The sequence below is a fragment of the Triticum aestivum genome, chromosome 1D (genome assembly GCF_018294505.1).
Source record: "Triticum aestivum cultivar Chinese Spring chromosome 1D, IWGSC CS RefSeq v2.1, whole genome shotgun sequence".
Taxonomy (NCBI): Eukaryota; Viridiplantae; Streptophyta; class Magnoliopsida; order Poales; family Poaceae; genus Triticum; species Triticum aestivum.
The window spans coordinates 489,963,109-489,982,898 of NC_057796.1; the positions used below are offsets into that span (position 1 = coordinate 489,963,109).

A 19,790-nucleotide genomic window follows, 5' to 3' on the forward strand; every position below is an offset into this window, starting at 1 on the left:
CTTAAACTATCCCGGTGTGCAGCTGTGCCGTACCCGTATCGATGGATGCAAAACGCAGAAAGCAAAGACTTCTCATACAGTTATCAAACACGTTATGTCAGAAAAAACTTACACTTGGCGGCACATCAGCCAAAACCACCTCACTTTGTTAAGTAATTTTGGCGATTAAACGCAGCAAATAATTCAAATAACGCAACCCAGCCAATAACACTATCATCAGAATAAGCCAAACCAAAAAAAAGTAATATAGACCGGATCAGTTTGGCAGCAGGAGGGCCGGCCAAGCTACCACATGATGCGTACAGCTGTTCACTACAGGTAATCCCTCATAAAAATTGAAGACATAAAGAGACTTGGGACGGAGCTGACGAGCTTGATCAGGGTGGCATTTACCCATTTACCCCACCATTCTTCCTCCCCCGACCTTCAACAATAAGTCACCATTTTGTACCTCAGTAGCATTTACCCCACCATTCTTCCTCCCCCAACTATCCCGGTGTGCAGCTGTACCATATCAATCGAGCACTAGCAGCGGTGGTCATGGCGGAACTCGGCGGCATGCTTGCCGCTGCCATCCTCAAGGTGGTAGCCGAGCAAATTGGTTCTGCGATTGGGGGTCAGATCACGCTGTTGAAGAATTTCAATAACGACTTGATGAAGATGAGAATGGCGCTGGAGTCTGTCGAGGCAGTGCTCAAGGTCGCGCAGAGGCGGTTGGTCACTGACGAACTGACGGGACTTTGGCTGAAGCGGCTCAAGGACTTCATGTATGAGATGTCTGACATGATTGATGAGTTCGAAGCGGATACACAGGCCATCACCCAGCCGTCTGCGCGCAAGGTACGCGGATGTGTGCGCCTACAGGAAACTAACCTATTTCTTTAATTTGTTAGTGTACCCTACTCTTCTTTTTTAGAACCTACGGGAAATAACAACTTTATATTAATCACCTGCTAGCATTGTTACATCATGTTAAGAGCAAGTGTTTAGGAACCCTGTGGCACCTGCCAAGTGTTTAGGAACTCCAGATATGCAACATGTTTTGGCCACAAAATGAGATGTCATTTTGGAATGAATTAAAACACTCACTGAGCTCTTGAATCTTCTAGAGTATAGGTTTGATATTGGCCGTGGTCCTCCTTAGGATTCCACATCTTCACCAGCACTTAGTCTGGCTCCACAAGAATTATTGGGGCACCACCAAGGTTTTGGTTACCGGTCAAAATTTCAAGATTTTCCATGGTTACTGCGTATTTCCATGCCCCTCAGTAAATCGCCATATCAAGCAAAAAATACCATTTTTTTGAAATTTTTGAATTTAAACACTCAATTGACAGTAAAGTACGTAGGATCTAATTAATGCCATGAGAGTTGGTTCTGGCGTGTTGATAGCAACCTAGTTCCTATTTTGAGGGGTCTTTGGTTCGAATATTTGTTCATTCACTTATTTGAATTCAAAATTCAACTATAAAATTCACTCGAAATATTCTCGGTATTTCTCGATAACCATGGTAACCAAAATTTATCAGTCCTCCTCGGTAAAATTGCCTCATTCGGTGACCAAAATCTTGGGCACCACACTATCCTTGCATGAAACATTTCCATACCATTTTGTTTTATCCCGCTACAGTTAACTACCAGCTACCACTTCATAGCTCTAGTTATCTGCGTCGCATCGCTGTAAAATTTTCTGTTGGGCTGAATGCATGCATAATACCATATTATATACTACTCGGCATTTTACATTGTACTAACCAATCAACGGTCTTGCAGTTCTCCTTCAAAAAATATTTGGCAAATATGGTCCCCTGTCTCGCAATTGGCCCCAACATTGCAATGGCCAATAGGATGAAGAAGATGAGGGACGACCTAAAGGTCATAACAGATCAATACAAGGAATTGAAGTTAACAGAAGGCACCAATGCCAAAGAGCCAGAGGTTACCGATATACGTGAAACATCATCAACCTTGGAGACACAAATCATTGGGAGGACCGAGGAGAGAGATATAATAGTGGCCTCTTTATTTAAGAGCAAGACAAAAGATATCGCAATCCTTCCTATATATGGCATTGGAGGCCTTGGCAAGACAACCTTAGCGCAAATGGTTTACAATAGTACCCAATCAATGGGATACTCTCAAGTGTGGGTTTATGTGTCCCAGACATTTGATTTGAACAAAATTGGAAATTCTATAATATCACAACTATCAGAGAACGGAAATGAAAGTGGCTACAATGAAATGCAGATGATCCATAATTCCCTTCAAAAGCTCCTTGCCAATAAGAATATTCTGGTTGTTTTAGATGACCTATGGGAAGACAACAAATCTCATTTGGAGAAGTTACTGGGCATGTTGAAGGTTGCAGAGAACAGCAAGGTGGTTGTTATAGTAACTACACGGTCTGAGGGTATTGCGAAGAAAATTGGTACTATTCAACCTCACAAATTAGCACCACTAACACATGATGACTGTTGGACTATCATAAAACAAAAGAGTGATTTTGAATCAAGACGTGACCAAGATAAACTGCAACACATAGGGAAAGACATTGCGAGTAAGTGCCGAGGTGTAGCTTTAGCAGCCCAATCACTTGGACACATGTTGCATTCTCTCCCGTTTGACGAATGGGAGTCAGTGAGGAACAGTGATTTTTGGAATTTATCTGATTCAGAAGATACAAGTTTGACACATGTGCTCCCATCCTTGAAGTTAAGCTATAGTGTTATGCCTTCATATATGAAGATATCCTTTGCCTATTGTGCAATTTTCCCAAAAGGTTACAAGATAGTTAAAGATGACCTGATTTACCAGTGGATTTCTCTAGGTTTCATCAGGGCAACAGAAATGCTTTCACCTTGGCAGCTTGGTGAGAAATGCATTAGGCAGCTTCTGGGGCTGTCCTTCCTTGAATATTCACATTCAACACTGGTGAGTTAGTTCATACCATATACCGTTGAAGATTTAATGATTTCTCTGAATTATTATTAGGCAGCTACACAATACACACAATGCATGTTATTGAAAGGACAACGTATCTACTATGGTGTTTACTACACTATGTATTGTGATGTATCGTATCATAAACTTGCTTTTCATTGCGACGTACTATTTTCTAAATAACTTCTATAAGATGTATATTGTTCATAATCTTAAGGAAGTATGCTAGTGGAAAAAATAACATAATTTCAAATTTTGGTGCAAGAATATTCTTCCAAACATCAGGCAGGGCCTAAATTTTGCAAAGGTTGTCTCTGCCTAATACTACATAAGCATAGCTTCTCAAATCTCAGTTGAGTAGTGCCTTTTGTGCTTCAATCAACTAACTACCGTTCATCTGTTCATGTGGTTTAGGGACCACATGTGGTTGACCTACAGAACTGTGTATACGTTTGTCTAAACTCTTGTATGTTATATGCCATTAGATTTTAGAATGAATAAATATGTTCATCCATAAAATGCTTGGAATCTTAAAACTGACACGGGTAAGCTTTCGTTACAGACTACCGGAGAGATTTTTGGAAATGACACATTATTCACCATGCATGATTTGGTGCACGATCTAGCAAGATTGGTCATGGTTGATGAAATATTTATTGCTAGCAAACAAGGTAACACTGGGGGAAGCTTCTGCCACTTTGCATTGCTCAATGATTGTCGCAGGCCATTGAAATCATCCAAGTTAAGGGCACTCCGTTTCATGGAGTGTGTTCAAACTGAAGTTCATGGTGATTCCTTTTCACCTGCAAAGTCTATGCGTGTCCTGGATTTAAGCGAGTGCTCCATACTTAAGTTGTCAGATTCTATTGGTGTATTGAAGCAGCTGAGATATCTTAATGCTCCAAGAGTCCAAGATGCAAAGATTCCAGATAGTATCACCAAGCTCTCAAAATTGATTTACCTGAACCTTCATGGCTCTCCCAAAATCTTAGCACTACCAGAGTCAATTGGAGACATTAAGGGTCTAATGTATCTTGATCTGTCAGGTTGTTCAGGAATTGCCAAACTGCCGAAATCTTTTGAGAGGCTACAAGAATTGGTGCATTTAGATTTGTCAATGTGTTGCATCCGGAAGCTCCCTGAAGCTTTGGGCAGATTCATTAAACTAAAGTACTTAAACTTATCACGTTGTCAGGAAATAACAGAATTGCCAATCGGATTTGGGAGTCTAAAAAATTTGGTGCATCTTGATTTATCAAGCTGCTCTGAGGTTGCTTCTAACGATCTAGCCTTCGTTGGTCTTACTAATCTGCAATATCTGAATTTAAAATGTACATGTTTCACATCGCCGTCGCTATATGGTCTGACCAAACTCCGGTATTTAAATCTATCTGCACTCTATAGCCAAAGACACCATCAAGATATCTTTGACATGCTCTTCGATTCTATAACCATTAATCAAGCTGATCTAGAGCATATGGATTTGTCTGATAATTGTGCTATTAATGTTATACCTATAAGTCTTTATAGACTAAAAAAGCTGCATACGTTGGACCTCTCAGGATGTGTATATCTTAAGGAGATAGAAGAAAGCAAACACACAATTAGTAGCTTGAAGTTTCTGTATTTAAGAGGTTGTGTCAATCTTCAGAGAATGCCTCAGCTTGGTGGCAGTATAGTATCATTACCGCAGTTTGGGGTGCGTGTTGCTACTGATGAATCTAGCAGTAATCTTGTCCTGCTACAACCCACAGACCCTATTGAGCTGCATATAACTGAACTTGAAAATGCAAAGTCCGCAGGAGAGGCACACAGTATAAAATTAATGGAAAAGCGCAGTCTTGAGGACTTGGAACTGGTGTGGACTCGAGATGCTGAGAGATTTGTGGATGACATGATTTTGTTGGAAGAACTAATGCCACCATGCACGTTGAAGAGGTTGGAGATACGTGGTTACAATAGTGTGAGCTTACCGGCCTGGCTAGTGGGCCAACTACCAAACCTAGAATTACTAGTTCTGCGTGATATGGCAAACCTGGAAGAGTGGAACACGTCATACTCGTGTGCTGAGGTGCACGTGATTCAAACATTGGAAATACATAACTGCCCCATGTTAAGGATGAAACCACCTCTGCCTAAAGCTAAATCCTGGAAGATAAGCGACAGTGATAATGTGTTATCATCGTGGAATCACTGCACTGTGTCACACGCTGGTGCTTCATCCTGTTCTCCAATAACTACTACGCTATCAGTTCAAAGATACAGGGGGCCTCATCAATGGAGACTGCTTCAACACTTCCCTAGACTCTCTTCTTTGTCTGTCATAAGGGGTGATCTAAACAGCTCACCAGAGATCATTGGGCATCTATCCTCTTTGAGGACAATATGCCTAAGTCAGGTAGTCATAGAAGAACTGCCAAAATGGTTGGGTGAGCTCACATCTCTACATAATCTGGAACTAAGGTTTATCAATGGTTTAGAGGAGTTCAATGAGAGCATGAGGCAACTCACAATGCTACAGTCACTAAAATTGATCAGTTGCAAGAGCTTATCACTGCCACACTGGTTAGGTGAATTGACTTATCTCAAGGAACTTAGCATAGATGACAATAGAGTATTGAGGTCTTTGCCGGCAAGCTTACAACAAAACAGCAGCATCCAGAAAATACAGATCTCTGACTGCCCTGAATTAGAGGACGTGATTGTTGAATCACAGGAGGGAGCGATGAAGCTGACTCACAGCCAAGAAAGTGAGTGTGTCCTGCCCACCTCTCTGAGGGAACTTAAGATCAGTCACTGTCAGGGTATCAAGTCCTTGCCCGAGGGAATACAGCAACTCACCAACCTCCAAAGTCTAGTCATTAGTTCGTGCCCTGAACTAAGGCAATGGTGTGAATCAGAGGAGAACAAGATGAAGCTGGCTCACATAGAAAACATGGTATGTATGTGTCCTGGCATGCTCTCGGTCATACTAATCATATTTGCAATGCTTACTCATCTTTTCTTGATGGTAGAATAGTATATTCTGCCATGCATTTCTTAGAGAGTTCTTTCATGTATAGATGTGTTGATGTTCGTGTACATAGCTTTGCAATTTTTCTTCTGTTATAGAAAGCTCCTTGTTTTACAAAACGTAAGAGTAGCAGAAAGATTAATTCTCTTACTTTTAAAGCACGTCTAGTGATGGTGTGTAGTGTGCTACTACCGGTATAAGGATTGACACATCGACCGACTTTGGGATTTGGTTGCAGCATTGGCCAATGCGTTACACTTGCAACTATTTTTACGCAATCTGAACAAAACATTTTCCTTTTGTATGTATAAACTGCTCACTTATCATTCGCATGAACTAGAATCTGAGCTAATCACACAATTGTGATCATTCATTTTGCAGAGGATTTGGTCCTAGACAGTGCATATACCACACACTCAGGTTGTAAAATCATGGTGGTCTGGCGGATTCAATTTGATGGGGTCAAGGGAGGACCATCAGGAGCATGCAAGGGAAATTTGGAATTCCGGGCTATGGTGACGGGAAACTTGATTGCAAGATCTGCAGCATGTAACTTTGGGGCTGCAGGTCATCACCTGTACTAGTGTTCTGTTCTACAGGGTCTCAAAACTCTCAACCTAGTCATGTGTCCTTTGTGCTTAGTTTGCATAGTTCTTTTTCCTTCTTTGGTCACTGCCGAACTGCATGGTTGTGTTTTGTTTGTTTGACCAAACAGATGATTGTAGAATTTGTAATCTCTGTGACTTGTATTCATTCGGTCCTAACATTTGCTTGTTGAGGATGCCTGTCACTTGTAGTCCGTTGGTAGTTTGTGATGGTATCAAGTCTTTTCCTGACGGAGAGGGAATGCAGCAACTCACCAATCTCCAGGAACTAGACATTTATAAATTATAATTGCTCGGGACTAGAGCAGTGGTGTGAATTAGAGGAGAACAAGATGAAGCTTCCTCACATAGAAAAGAAGGTATGCTTCCTGCCACGCCCTTTGTAATACTAATCTTATTTTGCAGTGCCTCATCTTTCTTCTTTTCTTGATGTATTCAGTCTTGCATTTCTGATTGGGGTTTTTCATGCATAAATCTCAACATATCCGTCTACGTTGCTTTGGAATTTCCCTTTTGTTTAGAAGAACCTTATTTTGCAAAACATGACAATGGCACAAAGACGACTTGTCTAATTTCTAGAGTACGTCTAGTGACAGTGTACCGTTACCAATGTAAAGATGGACACAATAACTGTCTTAGGAATTAGACAAGTGCAGCACAGGCCAGTGCGTTACACTTTTTTCTTTATTGAAAAGGAGGTCATCCCCCGGCCTCTGCATCGGATAGATGCATGCGGCCGCTTTATTAGAGCAGTGCGTTACACTTGGAACATATTTTTCTTGATCTGAGCAAAAGATCCTCCATGTGTACATAGAGCCTGCACCTATCAGTCATATATGTCAACTAGAATCGAATCTAATCAAATAATTGTCACCCTTCATTTTGCAGTTGATTAGGTTCTAAACAGTGCATATACTGCACAGTGCACACCCAGGTTGTAGCCTGAATCAACCTGCAAGATTTTGTTCTGGATGATTTTAAATTGTTGGAGTTGAAGGAGGACCTGAGATTACAAGCCATGGTGACATGAAACTTGTTTGCAAGACCTGCAGCATGGGACTTTGAGGCTGCAGTTCATCGCCTGTACCAGTGTTGTGTTCTACAGTGTTTCAAAATTCGCAATGTAGTCCTGCCCCCCACCCTTTCTACTTTGTGCTTAGTTTGCAGGTTATATGTTAATGTTCCCTGCTCCTTTCACCGCCTCTCTGTTTTTGTATGTTTGACCAAACAGGAGATTGCAGTACTTGTAACTTCTGTGACTTCCATTTATTCGGTCCTGGTGAGCGTGGTGGGTAGTCGCTTGTGTTGAGCATGCCTACCACTTGTAATCTGCTGCTAGTTTCTCTGTCAGCAAACTATACTCTTTACAGTCTTACTCGATCGGTGTTAACAGCCAAAGCAGAGTTAGCTGCATGTTTGCAGGCCTGAATCAACCCTCAAGGTTTTGCATTGTTGTGGGTGCGGTGCTGTTAAATTCACAGAGTTGAAGGAGGACCAGAGTTTTGGAGGATGTGCAGCATGCATGGAACTCTGAGGCTTTACTAGTGTTCTGTTCTACGGGTTCTTGAAGCTGTCAACCTAGTCCTTTGTATTTTGTGCTTAGTTCGCATAGTTCTGTTTCCTGCGTCGATCACTGCCCAAGTGCACGGCTTCGTTGATACAACCACTATACTACTCCCTCCGTAAACTAATATAAGAGCGTTTAGATCACTAGTGATCTAAACGCTCTTATATTAGTTTATAGAGGGAGTAGTTTTCTATGCTTGACATTGTAGAACTTGTATGTGACAGTGTACACGCTTGTTGAGCATGCCTAACACGTGTTGTCTGTTGCTACTCGCTAGTTTGTCTGTTTGTCTGTCAGCAAACTACTCTACCGGTCCTGTTGCTACTCTACTTGTATGTAATATGACAGTGGCAATACATCGTCTTACCTGAGTGGTCGTCCCGCTCCGCCGCGCGGTGCCCACGCGTCGCCGGTGACCTATCTCCCTCGCAACCTCCGGTCGCCGCACGCCGACCTCCTCTGCTCGAGCTCCACAGTGGCGAGAGGGCGAGAGGATGGCGGTGGGCCGTCCTAGCGCTTGGAGGAAGGGGGGAGGAAGTCAAGGGCGGGGGAAGATTGATTCCAGCCGGCTCGCCGGCGTCATGTTGCGCGTGATTTGGGGAATTTGCCAAGACGACGAGCCATGTGCGTACTGGACTCACTGGACTCGATTTGATGATACAGGCCCAGCCCACTGCCGACCAGCCCCAACTCTTTTTTTTATACTAGAGAACAATGCATATTCCTCTCCAAAGAAGAAAAAGAGAGACGGTCAACGCCAAGCATGCTCGTGTGTGTGTGTGTGTGTGTTTTGCGAGAAATCATGCTAATATTTAGCTTTTGTACTCTTGGATGCTGTTTTCTTTTTCTGCTGCTTTGCTCTTCGGTTTTTGTACAATCTTTTTCTCCATAAAAAAAAGAAGCTTCAGTACGCACGGATCCAACTCCGGCGAGCGGCGTAGATCCCAGACAACATGCTCCTCATACGATCTGATCTTCGTGGCGGCAAGGGTTGGCCGGCGCCTCCAATATATAGGCGCGGCCGCATGGAGAGACATGGGTTGGACCCATGTCCAAGTCGGTAGCAACCCACGATCTGACGTCTCAGATTGTGGTCTGCCTGTTAAAGAGTCTTGATTATTGACAGGCAAAAAAATAAGCGCATAGAAATGAGCTCGGTTCGGCTCATTGTCGCGACAGAGGAGGAGCGCGCAGGAACCATTTTTTTTTCTGAATTGCATGTAGGAGAAAATCCCTTATAAGAAGGCCCAACTCCTCATCAACTACCAATATGAAACTAAACTTTCCACCACACCTATTGCCATAAAAACCCGCATGGGCTTTTAGTGATTTTCTGACATTGTTATTTGGGCCAAAGCCCACACTATATTTCAACAACTAGTCTAAGTTACTTTGCACTATGACCAATAACTGGGACTTCAGACACCAAATTTCCTGCTAGTCTGGGGTCTTGAGCAATTACACTATTGTCGTATTGGCCATCAGGAGAAAAGAAGTTATGAACTGGGACTTCAGGCACAATTATCCGCGCTTATCTATAGTATCTATAGCTTGTTGACAATATTTGAGTGTCCACGTATCAAATAAACTAGTGGTTGGAGCGTCACCCAGTGACGCCGCTTAAGAGAAAGTTGTGCACATGTTTTCATTAAAAAAATACATAGAGTCCTTGTCTTCGTTTAAAAAAGCATCCCAGAGAAAAAGTCCTCACCTCCATCTAAAAAATGAAGTAAAAGAGAAAAAAAATTACCACCGTAGTCTACCAGCGAGCGTCACTTTGCATAACCCTCTATTTAAAAAATACCAGAGGTCCTCACCTCTATCTAAAAGAAACTACAATAAAAAATAATCCTTACCTTCATCTAAAAAAGTTTCAAAATATTTCTCACCGCAACCAACCGGCTTGCGCTACGTGGCATAGCTAGTTGGCCACCCTTCACGCGACGCTTAATGAGAACTGAGCGTAGCTTAGTTGGCAAGGCACGGGAGTTTGCAGCCAGCCCACTAGGGTTCAAGTCTCGGCTTGAGCGTTTGGTGCTCACGGAGTTTTCTTCTATAAAAAAATGCCAACATGCTAGTCTAGCCCGGGTTGGTCTTGTTTTTTTACATGACGCTTAATGGGTTTAATTATCATAGTGCTATTTTTTTTGAGGATATATGAGAGTGCTATTTAGCTGTCCGGATGACCATCTCCGCTCGCCCGCTAGGGCTGAATGAATCGTTGGTACTATGACGATGTTCGAGTTATGACTACTCCCTCCGTTCATAAATACAAGTCTTTTTAGATATTTTAATATGGACTATATACGAAGCAAAATGGATGATTCTACCCTCTAAAATACGTCTATATACATCTACATGTTTTCTATATTGAAATATTTAAAAAGACTTATATTTAGGAACGGAGGGAGGGAGTAGTTACTAATTATATATGCTTGCCATTTCTTTGACAGTTTAAAAACACACACAAACACACCCTGTAGCAACCAGTACTTCTCTACGATGTGCATCTTCAATTTGCCCTCTATCTCAATCTTTGAACATTTTGCAGACACGTCAGCTGGATAATAAAATTGCAGCTTTGTCTACAAGCAACAACGTCAATTAACACTACAAGACAATATCGTCTCTACAACAAATCTAGGGTGGTTAATGCCATCTCCGATCTACACATGACAATACCAGTTAACACTAATCTGGGACTGAATGCTCACACTGTCGTCGCATTTCCTACCGGGCTACTGACCGGTTCGCCATCTCTGATGGCCAAGATGGTAATATCAGCGTAAATTCCAACTTTGATCCACAAACTCTTGTTACAGTGATGCTGACACGTGTCCATCCATTCTATCAACGTTAATCAGGGCTCAAGGGTGGGTGCGTGTTTAGATTGGAGTCGCTCTCCCGAATGTATTGATTGATTATTGGAGCTAGTATTCGCCAATACCTATACTAGTAGCGGTTTGATTATACATTGAACTAAAAGGCGAAACAAAATTTAAACTGTAACCAAGAGATGTCATGAAAAGGGATATTTAACCAAGATCTGCATATTTGTCAACAAAATAACAAAACTTTTATAGCCAGTTAGGAAAACCAAATTACAAAAGTTGTACAAAGAAAAATAAAGCAACATGCGCAACTACCATACAAGGAGATTAAACGAGAAACCAGTCTAGCAATTACATTATCTTTGAATTTGGCTGTCCCGCGATAGCTTGAAGTAATCTTGGCATTGGAAGCGTCTCAACTTCAGACACACACTTGAGAAACTGCACCACCTCACTCATTGTAGGCCGGTCAAACTCAACATCTTGAATACACCAGCAAGCGACTTTGCAAACTCTTTCAACCTCCTCCTGATTCACTTCACCCAACAACTTTGCATCTACCAAAGTAGCAATCACTACTGGAATCTAGCTCTTTGCCGTCAGCTGGCTGGGTGGCCCACTGGCGATGACCACCTAACGGACACTTTCTTTGCCGTCTGCTAGCAGACGGCAAAGAAATGGCCAAACTAACGTCCGTTAGCTAGCTCTTTGCCGTCTGCTAGCAGACAGCAAAGAACCGTGCCCTAACAAAATGCCAATGAGCCCGCTGACCCATCTCTCTCTCTCTCTCTCTCTCTCTCTCTCTCTCTCTCTCTCTCTCTCTCTCTCTCTCTCTCTCTCTCTCTCTCTCTCTGTCCCGCCCTCGAGCTGCCGCCACCCCTGTCGCCGCGCCGCCCCCGTGCCGCCGCCGCCCCGCGCCACCCCCCGACGCGCCGCCCCGCCCCCCATGCCCAAGCCGCCGCTGCCCCACGCGACCCCGTTGCCACTGCGCCCCCCTCCTCCACCCCGGCGACCCCCCTCCTCCGCCCCTTGCCGTGCCGCCCCGCCCCGTCCCCCGTGCCCGAGCCGCCTCCGCCCCACGCGACCCCCGTTGCCGCGACGCACCCCTCCTCCACCCCGGCGGCCTCGGTGCCGTCCTTCCCCTCCGCCGTCGCCGCCGGGTGCCGCCCCCTCTTCCAAGATGTCGAAGCGAGGTACGGCGAAAAATTCCCCCCTTCCTCCATTTCTTTCCAGCATGGTTTACCCTGGCCGCCTCATGCCAGTAGTCGCGATTTGTTCCTGTTCTTGGTGCGAAGATGCTTAGGAATGGAGCCATTGTGCATGATGCATCTCCTAGGTTAAGTGACTATAAATTTTCTCAACTGCTTGTGTTTGTGTGGCTGTCATGCATCTCCAGATTATTCGCTTAGTTTACTGAAGATGTTTAGATCCGTCGGTGGTTGTATATGTTGTAGAAGATGTTTAGGAAATGAACCTACTCAGCTGATTGTTGGTGCGAGGTTGCTACCTGCTAGGCCCATGTAGTTACTTGTTGTACTGATGTGGGATGGATCGTTGCCTTGCCCGTGTTTAAATCCACTTCAGGGCCTTAGAGGGTTTTGGAAGTGAACATGTATGTGATATCTCTGCCCAAGTGGACAGATGATTGTAAAATTTATCAGATGCTTGCGTTTATCATGACTCACTAAATATATAAAATCCTTGTTTAACTTTGAAGAAACGTTCATGATATCATGTAATCATAACATGTGTGTGGCTTATATGTCAATATGTGGTTTATATGGCATGAAATTGGTATCATTAGCTTTTCTTTTGTCGATACTTAGTACTTACTAATAAATGTGAGTTTTTATCCTATAAACCCCACAGTGATAAAATAATTCTTGGTCAAAGTCTTCTCTCACTGGAACTTAATATATATGTCCTACATTTGAAGTACTCCAAAACAAAACGAAAAATCTCGATAAAACTAAGAAAACGTAGCTCATATCTATTGGTGGTAAATGACGGTGGATATTGAGCTCGGTCGACTCATAAATAGTCGCGAGCTAGTTGATGAAATTGCATTTATGCTCTAATGATATTTTAGTGATGACAACAATATTACTGCTAATGTACCTATGATCAACTTGTCTATGATCAATTTGAAACATGAGCATTAATAATTGGTCTCTTCTGCTGCTTATCAGAGATGGGGGGAGGCCGCCACCGCAGGCTGCGCTCTGCCACACCGGAGTACGAGTTGGATGCTTTCGAGTTCTTCAGTATCATACTTGAGAATTCATCCAGGAGGCAGGTATGTAAAAGGAGAGATCTCCCCTTCACCCATCTCTTTATGATAACTCTGCTGTTTGCTACATCACTCCTTGTCCCACACTGCAGAGGCTGCCAGACACTTTCATGAAGATGCTGGACGGCCATCGGCCAAAGAATGTGAAGCTGCGACAGGCCGGCAGCGGGCTTCGCAGGCATTGAGACGTGCAGCTGGTGATCAGGTACGGCCACATGTACCTGTGTCGTGGCTGGGAGCATTTCTACCATGCCTACGACCTGCGGCACGGGTACTTCCTTCTCTTCAAGTACGATGGCAACGCCATGCTCACCATGAAGGTGTTCAACACGACTATGTGCCGCATGCGCTACCAGGACGATGACGATGCCAGTACGTTCTGCCTCTTCTTCTTTTACATTTAGCTTTGTCTCACATCGATTGTTAACGGTCATTGTTGCATTTGGTCAGGCAATGGGAGCAACAACAGCGACTCTGGCTACAGCCAAAGCAGCAGCGACTCTGGCTACAGCAAAAGCAGCAGCGAGGATGATCCGAAATGGAGTGGGAAAGAAGAGGAGCAGAGTGGGGATGAGGAGGTGCAGCCTAATCTGTCTGACGATGACCTCGCGATGGTGGTGGCTGACGGTGGCCAAGGTATGGTAGTGGCTAACGATGGGCAAGAGATGGTGGTGGCTCATGATGGGCAAGAGATGGTGGTGGCTGAGGATGACCAAGCGATGGTGCTGCCTGAAGATGGCCTCGCGATGGTGGTGGTGCCTGACAATGACCTCGCGATGGTGGTGGTGCCGGCGAATCCACAACCGGGCGACATGACCATGCCAATTGAGGTAGAAGACTATATCCCATTTCATTCACTGCCTCGCCGCTCTTGGCGCATCAGGATGAATAAGTTGAAGGAAAGAAGGAGGAGTGAACTATGTCAAGTATGTCAGATCTACAAAATGATCTACACTTAGCTTTGTTTCCTCCGAAATGACTTAAGTTAGCTCTAATATGCCAAGTTATCTCTAATATGCTTAGTTACCTAGGTTTGCTCAATAATCACATACACTTGGCTTGTGTAAAAAATGACATATTTATGCTTAGTTAACTAAAAAATGGCATAATTAGTTAAGTTAGCTCCAAAATGACACATTGAACATAGGTTAGCTCCAATATGATCCATTTTAGCTAGATTAGCTCCAAAATGATCCATTTTACGTACGTTAGCTAAAAAATGGCATAATTAGTTATGTTAGCACAAAAATGACCTATACTTACCTTATTTTCATCCAAATTGACATAATAAGCTTAGTTAGCTAAAAATGACATAATTACCTATGTAAGCTCTAAAATGACACAAATAAGGAATAAGAAGAAGAAAAACAAGGAAGAGGAGAAAAAGAAAGAATAGAAGAAGAAAAAGAAAGAATAAAAGAAGAAGAATGAGAAGGAAAAGGGTAAAAACCTTCTTCTACTACTTCTTCTAGTCTTCTTCTTCTTCTTCTAGTCTTCTTCTTCTTCTTCTTCTTCTTCTCCAAAATGAACTAAGTTAGCTCTAATATGCTTAGTTACCTAGGTTAGCTCGATAAAGACCTATACTTAGCTGCTTTATATCAAAAATGGCATAATATGCTTAGTTCACTCAAAAATGGCATAATTAGCTAGGTTAGCTCCATTTTACCTAAGTATGCTTACTTCTTCTTCTAGTCTTCTTCTTCTTCTTCTTCTAGTATTCTTCTTCTAACTTTCTTGTTTCCCATTTTGCAGATTTCATTTACTTCACTCAAGCTTGCATGGATGGAGTGCTTCTTTTCCCTTTCTGCTTTTATTTTGTATCGATGAACAATGTGGAACTTGTTATATGGATGGATAGGTGTTAGATGAACAATGTGAAACTATTGTAATATGTATGGATGGAACTATGTGTTGGTTATGTATGTATATATGGTGAAACTTTTGTGTTGGATATGTCTGCTGTGAAATTTGTGTGTTCAAACTTGTTTGTTGAAATTGAATGAATCTAAGAAAAAACAGGGGCTATACAGACGGCAAAGAGGTTTGCCTTCAGCCAGCAGAGGGCAAAGCAGCCACGTGGCGGCTACCTGTGTAACCTGGGGGGTGGCCAATTTGGTTACTTTGCCGTCCGCTAGCTGACGGCAAAGCGCACCGTTAACCCCCTAACGGGCATAAGCTGGCACGTGTGCCGTCCAAGTCCTTTGCCGTGGGCTTGCGGACGACAAAGAACATATCATCTTTGCCGTACGCCAGCAGACGGCAACGAGCCCTTTGCCGTAGCATGTTCAGCCAGACATGTTGCCATCTGCTGACGGACGGCAAAGGCCTTTGCCGTCCGTCAGGCATGCCTTTGCCGTCAGCCATGGGGGACGGCAATGTGCCTGATTCCTGTAGTGAATATCTCCATCAAGAAGACTGCGTGCAACTCGCACCGGAAAATATGCTTCATGGACGCCATCTTCGTAGGAGGATTGCTTACTCGAGTTCCTGCTGCCTGATATAATCTCTAACAAAACCATGCCATAGCTGTAAACATCAACTTTTGATGTGATAGGAGTTCCACTGATCCATTCAGGAGCAAGGTATCTAATGGTTTCCCTCATTGTAGTAACAACATGGCTGAAATCCCTTCGGAAAAGTTTGGCCATTCCAAAGTCCGCGACTTTAGGAGTGAAAGACCCATCTAGAAGTATGTTCTCCGGTTTGATATCACAATGTATAATACAGGCCCGACAACTAGAATGCAAATAGGATGATCCTCTAGCAATTCCAAGGGCTATTTGGTACCTTGTAGTCCAATCCAACACCATGCCATTGCTTTGGAAGAGATGGGAATCGAGGGAGCCATTGGGCATGTATTCATAGACAAGTAACCTCTTATCACCTTGACAACAAAAGCCAATCAGTATAACCAAGTTGACATGTTGGATGACCCCAGTTGAGCTCACCTCAGCCCTGAATTGCTTCTCTCCTTGGCGGAATCCATCAAGCCTTTTCACTGCTATGGTTGTCGAGTCCGTTAGAGAACCCTTAAATACTGAACCAAAACTTCTGGCCCCCAACTTGTTTTCAAATTTGTTTTTTGCATGTTGTAAATCGGCATATCGGAATGCAATGATCCCCATGCCACCATGAACATTATCACCATCCACCTCCCTTTTCTCATCCAAAGCATCCATAGAAATATCAAACCAACAATGGCAACACTTGCACCAATAGCAACACCAATGATTAGCCCCCTTCTATTGGTATTACTACTTTGCTCTTCTTTTGCAGCGAGGCAAAGGTGAAGAATATTGTTACCTTGTTGCTGAATATTGAGCAGCTTGTCATGCCAAATGAAGCAACCACCTTGATCGTACGAATATGCGGTGCTGGAGCAGCTTCCCAAGCACACAAGTGAGCATTCATCTGCAGTGGTGGCTATCCCAACATTCTTGGCATCAACAGGAAGTTGGACAGAATTCATAGGGTAAAACTTATCTGCCTTGCCGACTCCAGTAATGTTGGCGCTGCAGTAGAGTGGAGTATTTCTTGCACATCCTCCTGTTCGATCATCAAGCTCCCAGTCTTGAGGTGATCGTATGGAGTAGCCCTTCAAGCAGCTGCACGATGGGGAGGGGACATCGTTGCAGACCGTGAAAGGGCCACATGAAGCATAGATATCACATTGAGATTTTAGTGCAGTGTAGATGGTTGCCAATCTTGTGATCCCTCGAACCACACGAGCACCTTCATTTGACCGGAAACGTCCATTATACCGCGTGATAGCACTGTTGGATCCTCAATTGCATACTGGATGTACGCACCTTCTTCAGTGCTCGTGAAATCAAGTGAGAGCCAGGTCTGTCCTACGGTCTCTGGGATGTTGCCAAAGTATCGGCCTCCCCAATCTCCGCTTGACCAATATTGTTGGGACGGGTTAAACATAGAAACAATGGTAGTATGACCACCATTATTGCCAGATAACTCCCAAGAGTACATGTCGGTAGTTTGGTCAATGGTGTTCTTCCTGGAGACAAGGCGGCGGATTAAGCCGGTGGAATTGTTCCAGCCTATCTTCGCACCTTGAAGAATAGTATCGGTGGGGTAATCAAAGCTTTGCCAAAAGACATTGGATGAATTGGATGCACTACGTAGGACAAGGTTTCCATCGTCGAGGAGAGTAGCGACGGTGGTGTTGGTTGTGGTGTTGGCTTTTGTGGACCAAGCCGTGGTGGTCTCCTCTAGGAGGACGACAAGGTTGCCATCATGGGAAAGCACAAGCTTGCACGATGAGAGGTTGGCGATAGGATTTTCACCGTTGGCGACCCATACGGATGTAAACTTGGGGACCGTGTGGAACCAAATCCCAAGGTACCATTTTGGTGTGTTGTCAGAGAACTTGCTCCCGGTTTGGAAGAAGCCAAGCGCAAACCTGCCATTGCTGGACAAAAGTTTGTCATGGCCGGTTAGTTCTTGGCTAAGCGAGAGGGTGTCCGTGGCAGCATGACATTGGAGAATATGCAGGTGCAGGGAGATGACCAAAAGCCAAAGGACCATATGAGACACGGCTGGATACATGGAGGAAGACTAATGGGAAGGAAGACTACTGGTGCTTCTCAAACGCTTGCTTGGAAATGACGCCCCTTTATAGAAGTATAATCCCACATGGTGTTCAATGATTCATTTCCTGCATGTTTCTCACCTAGTGTAGTATGTATGCGTGCCACAAGAATGCAAGTCGGTCAATGCATGTGCAGTCGTTATCTACGAGAAATCGTCAATTGAAATGGGACTGAAGTAAGTTGAAGTTACAAAATTTAAGAATGGGTTGACTCCGCCTACAATAATGCTAGAACTACGGGCCTAACAAACACTACGCGGAGAGATGATTTGTGCACTTCTAATCAAACTTTTAAATAGCTGACCCACATTATAACGGTTTAAGTAGGGCACCGCTAAATGTATATTCACATGCAATTATACGGCAAAATTACATAATAGCGGGCCATCCATTTGAACAGAATATCGCTATTTGACATGACACGCTATTTAAAACTATGCTTCTAATTGCAACCACCTTCACCATCAACACCACCACCACTAAATTTTTAGTAGCTGCTCCTTCCGTCTCATAATGTAGGATGTTTTATGACACTAGTGTAGTGTTAAAAAATATTTTACGTTATGGGACGGAGGGAGTAGTATTAGTACGACTACACATGGCACAATATATAATAATTTATATTAACATTCTATTAAACACTAGCAATTTATTGCTTCAGTATTGCATATTGTAGAGCACATTCTAGTCGATTTCGATACTAAACGGAGAAGCCAATGACCTCACGTCAAAAAAAGGAGAAGTACATGACCTGGTATAGAGTTCCACGCTCGTTCCGACACCCAAACACTTGGTGTGTGCATAAAATAACAATTAGCCCCTGACTTTGGCTAATTAATTAATCGTTGTGTGTTCAGTATTACTACTACTAGTACTTGTCAGTAATGCATGTAAAGCACGCTACCAGAGTAAGCCAAACAAAATATAATACTACAAGTGATAAAAGACTGGATCAAGTCTCGGCTAGCAAGCACACGCGCGATGCTTGGAACTTATCCATCATAGTACAAGACAAAAGACAGCGAAGATCTGATGCAATTGCCTGAACCTTTTTTTTTACGGTGACTACTGCATAAAAAAGCAAGACTGAAATCAAACTTCCTTTCAAAATATCATTGAAGATGATACAACACATCAGCTACAGAGTGTAGCATCTGACATGCTCAAGAAGGAACATGCAACATAGAGAGAAACCCAGAAATGAACTACGACAAGCAACCACCACCAAGAACTTAGCACCGATCACCACTAGGTCAGACCGAGAAGGAGCATGACCTAGCATTGTTGGATCAATCGATAGGAGAACCAACACCGAGAAGACGTAGAGAAGAAATCACTAGCTTGCGCTTCAATCACTCTACAACCATCGTCAAAGGGCTCCCCACCGCCTAGACATGTCACGAAAAAAGTGAGCTGGAGAGGGGCGTTGGCTAGGGTTGGGCTCCCTGGTCGTCACGGGGGACAACACATGAGAGGTGCCGACTTCCCGTTTCCTGACCTTCAACTTCCTCAACCTTTCCGACCACCATACGCCGATCTCCTCTGCTCGAGCACCACGGTGGCGCGACGGCGAGAGGCAGGCAAGAGGATGGCGATGAATAGAGGTTGTCCTCTTGGAGGAAGGGTGGGACATCGGCCGCAACAGAGGATTCCGGCCGGCCGGCTGGCTGTGTACTGGGACATTCGGGGGAGACCCAAGTTTTTCTTTTATTCCATGTTTTGCGTTCATGCCCGGAAAATCCTGTTTTTAAAAATTCTCAGGCATTCTGATTTTTTAACGTTCAAGGCAGATTTTGGATTAAAAATTATTTAGCATCAAAATATGTTATATTTTTTTGAACACATACACACGCAAACGCTCATACATACGCACCTACACTCTCCCCTATGAATGCACGCATGCCCAGCCTTCCTCTATGAGCACCTCTGTGTACTTAA

At 43.7% G+C, this 19,790-nt stretch overlaps 2 pseudogenes; one reads left to right on the forward strand and one right to left on the reverse strand.

Moving 5' to 3' along the window:
* The first annotated feature begins 540 nt into the window (after nucleotides 1-540).
* On the forward strand, nucleotides 541-8,719 carry LOC123161474 (putative disease resistance protein RGA1; annotated as a pseudogene).
* A 6,812-nt stretch (nucleotides 8,720-15,531) lies between these two features.
* LOC123178788 (G-type lectin S-receptor-like serine/threonine-protein kinase At2g19130) lies at nucleotides 15,532-17,809 on the reverse strand (annotated as a pseudogene).
* Nucleotides 17,810-19,790: the final 1,981 nt, after the last annotated feature.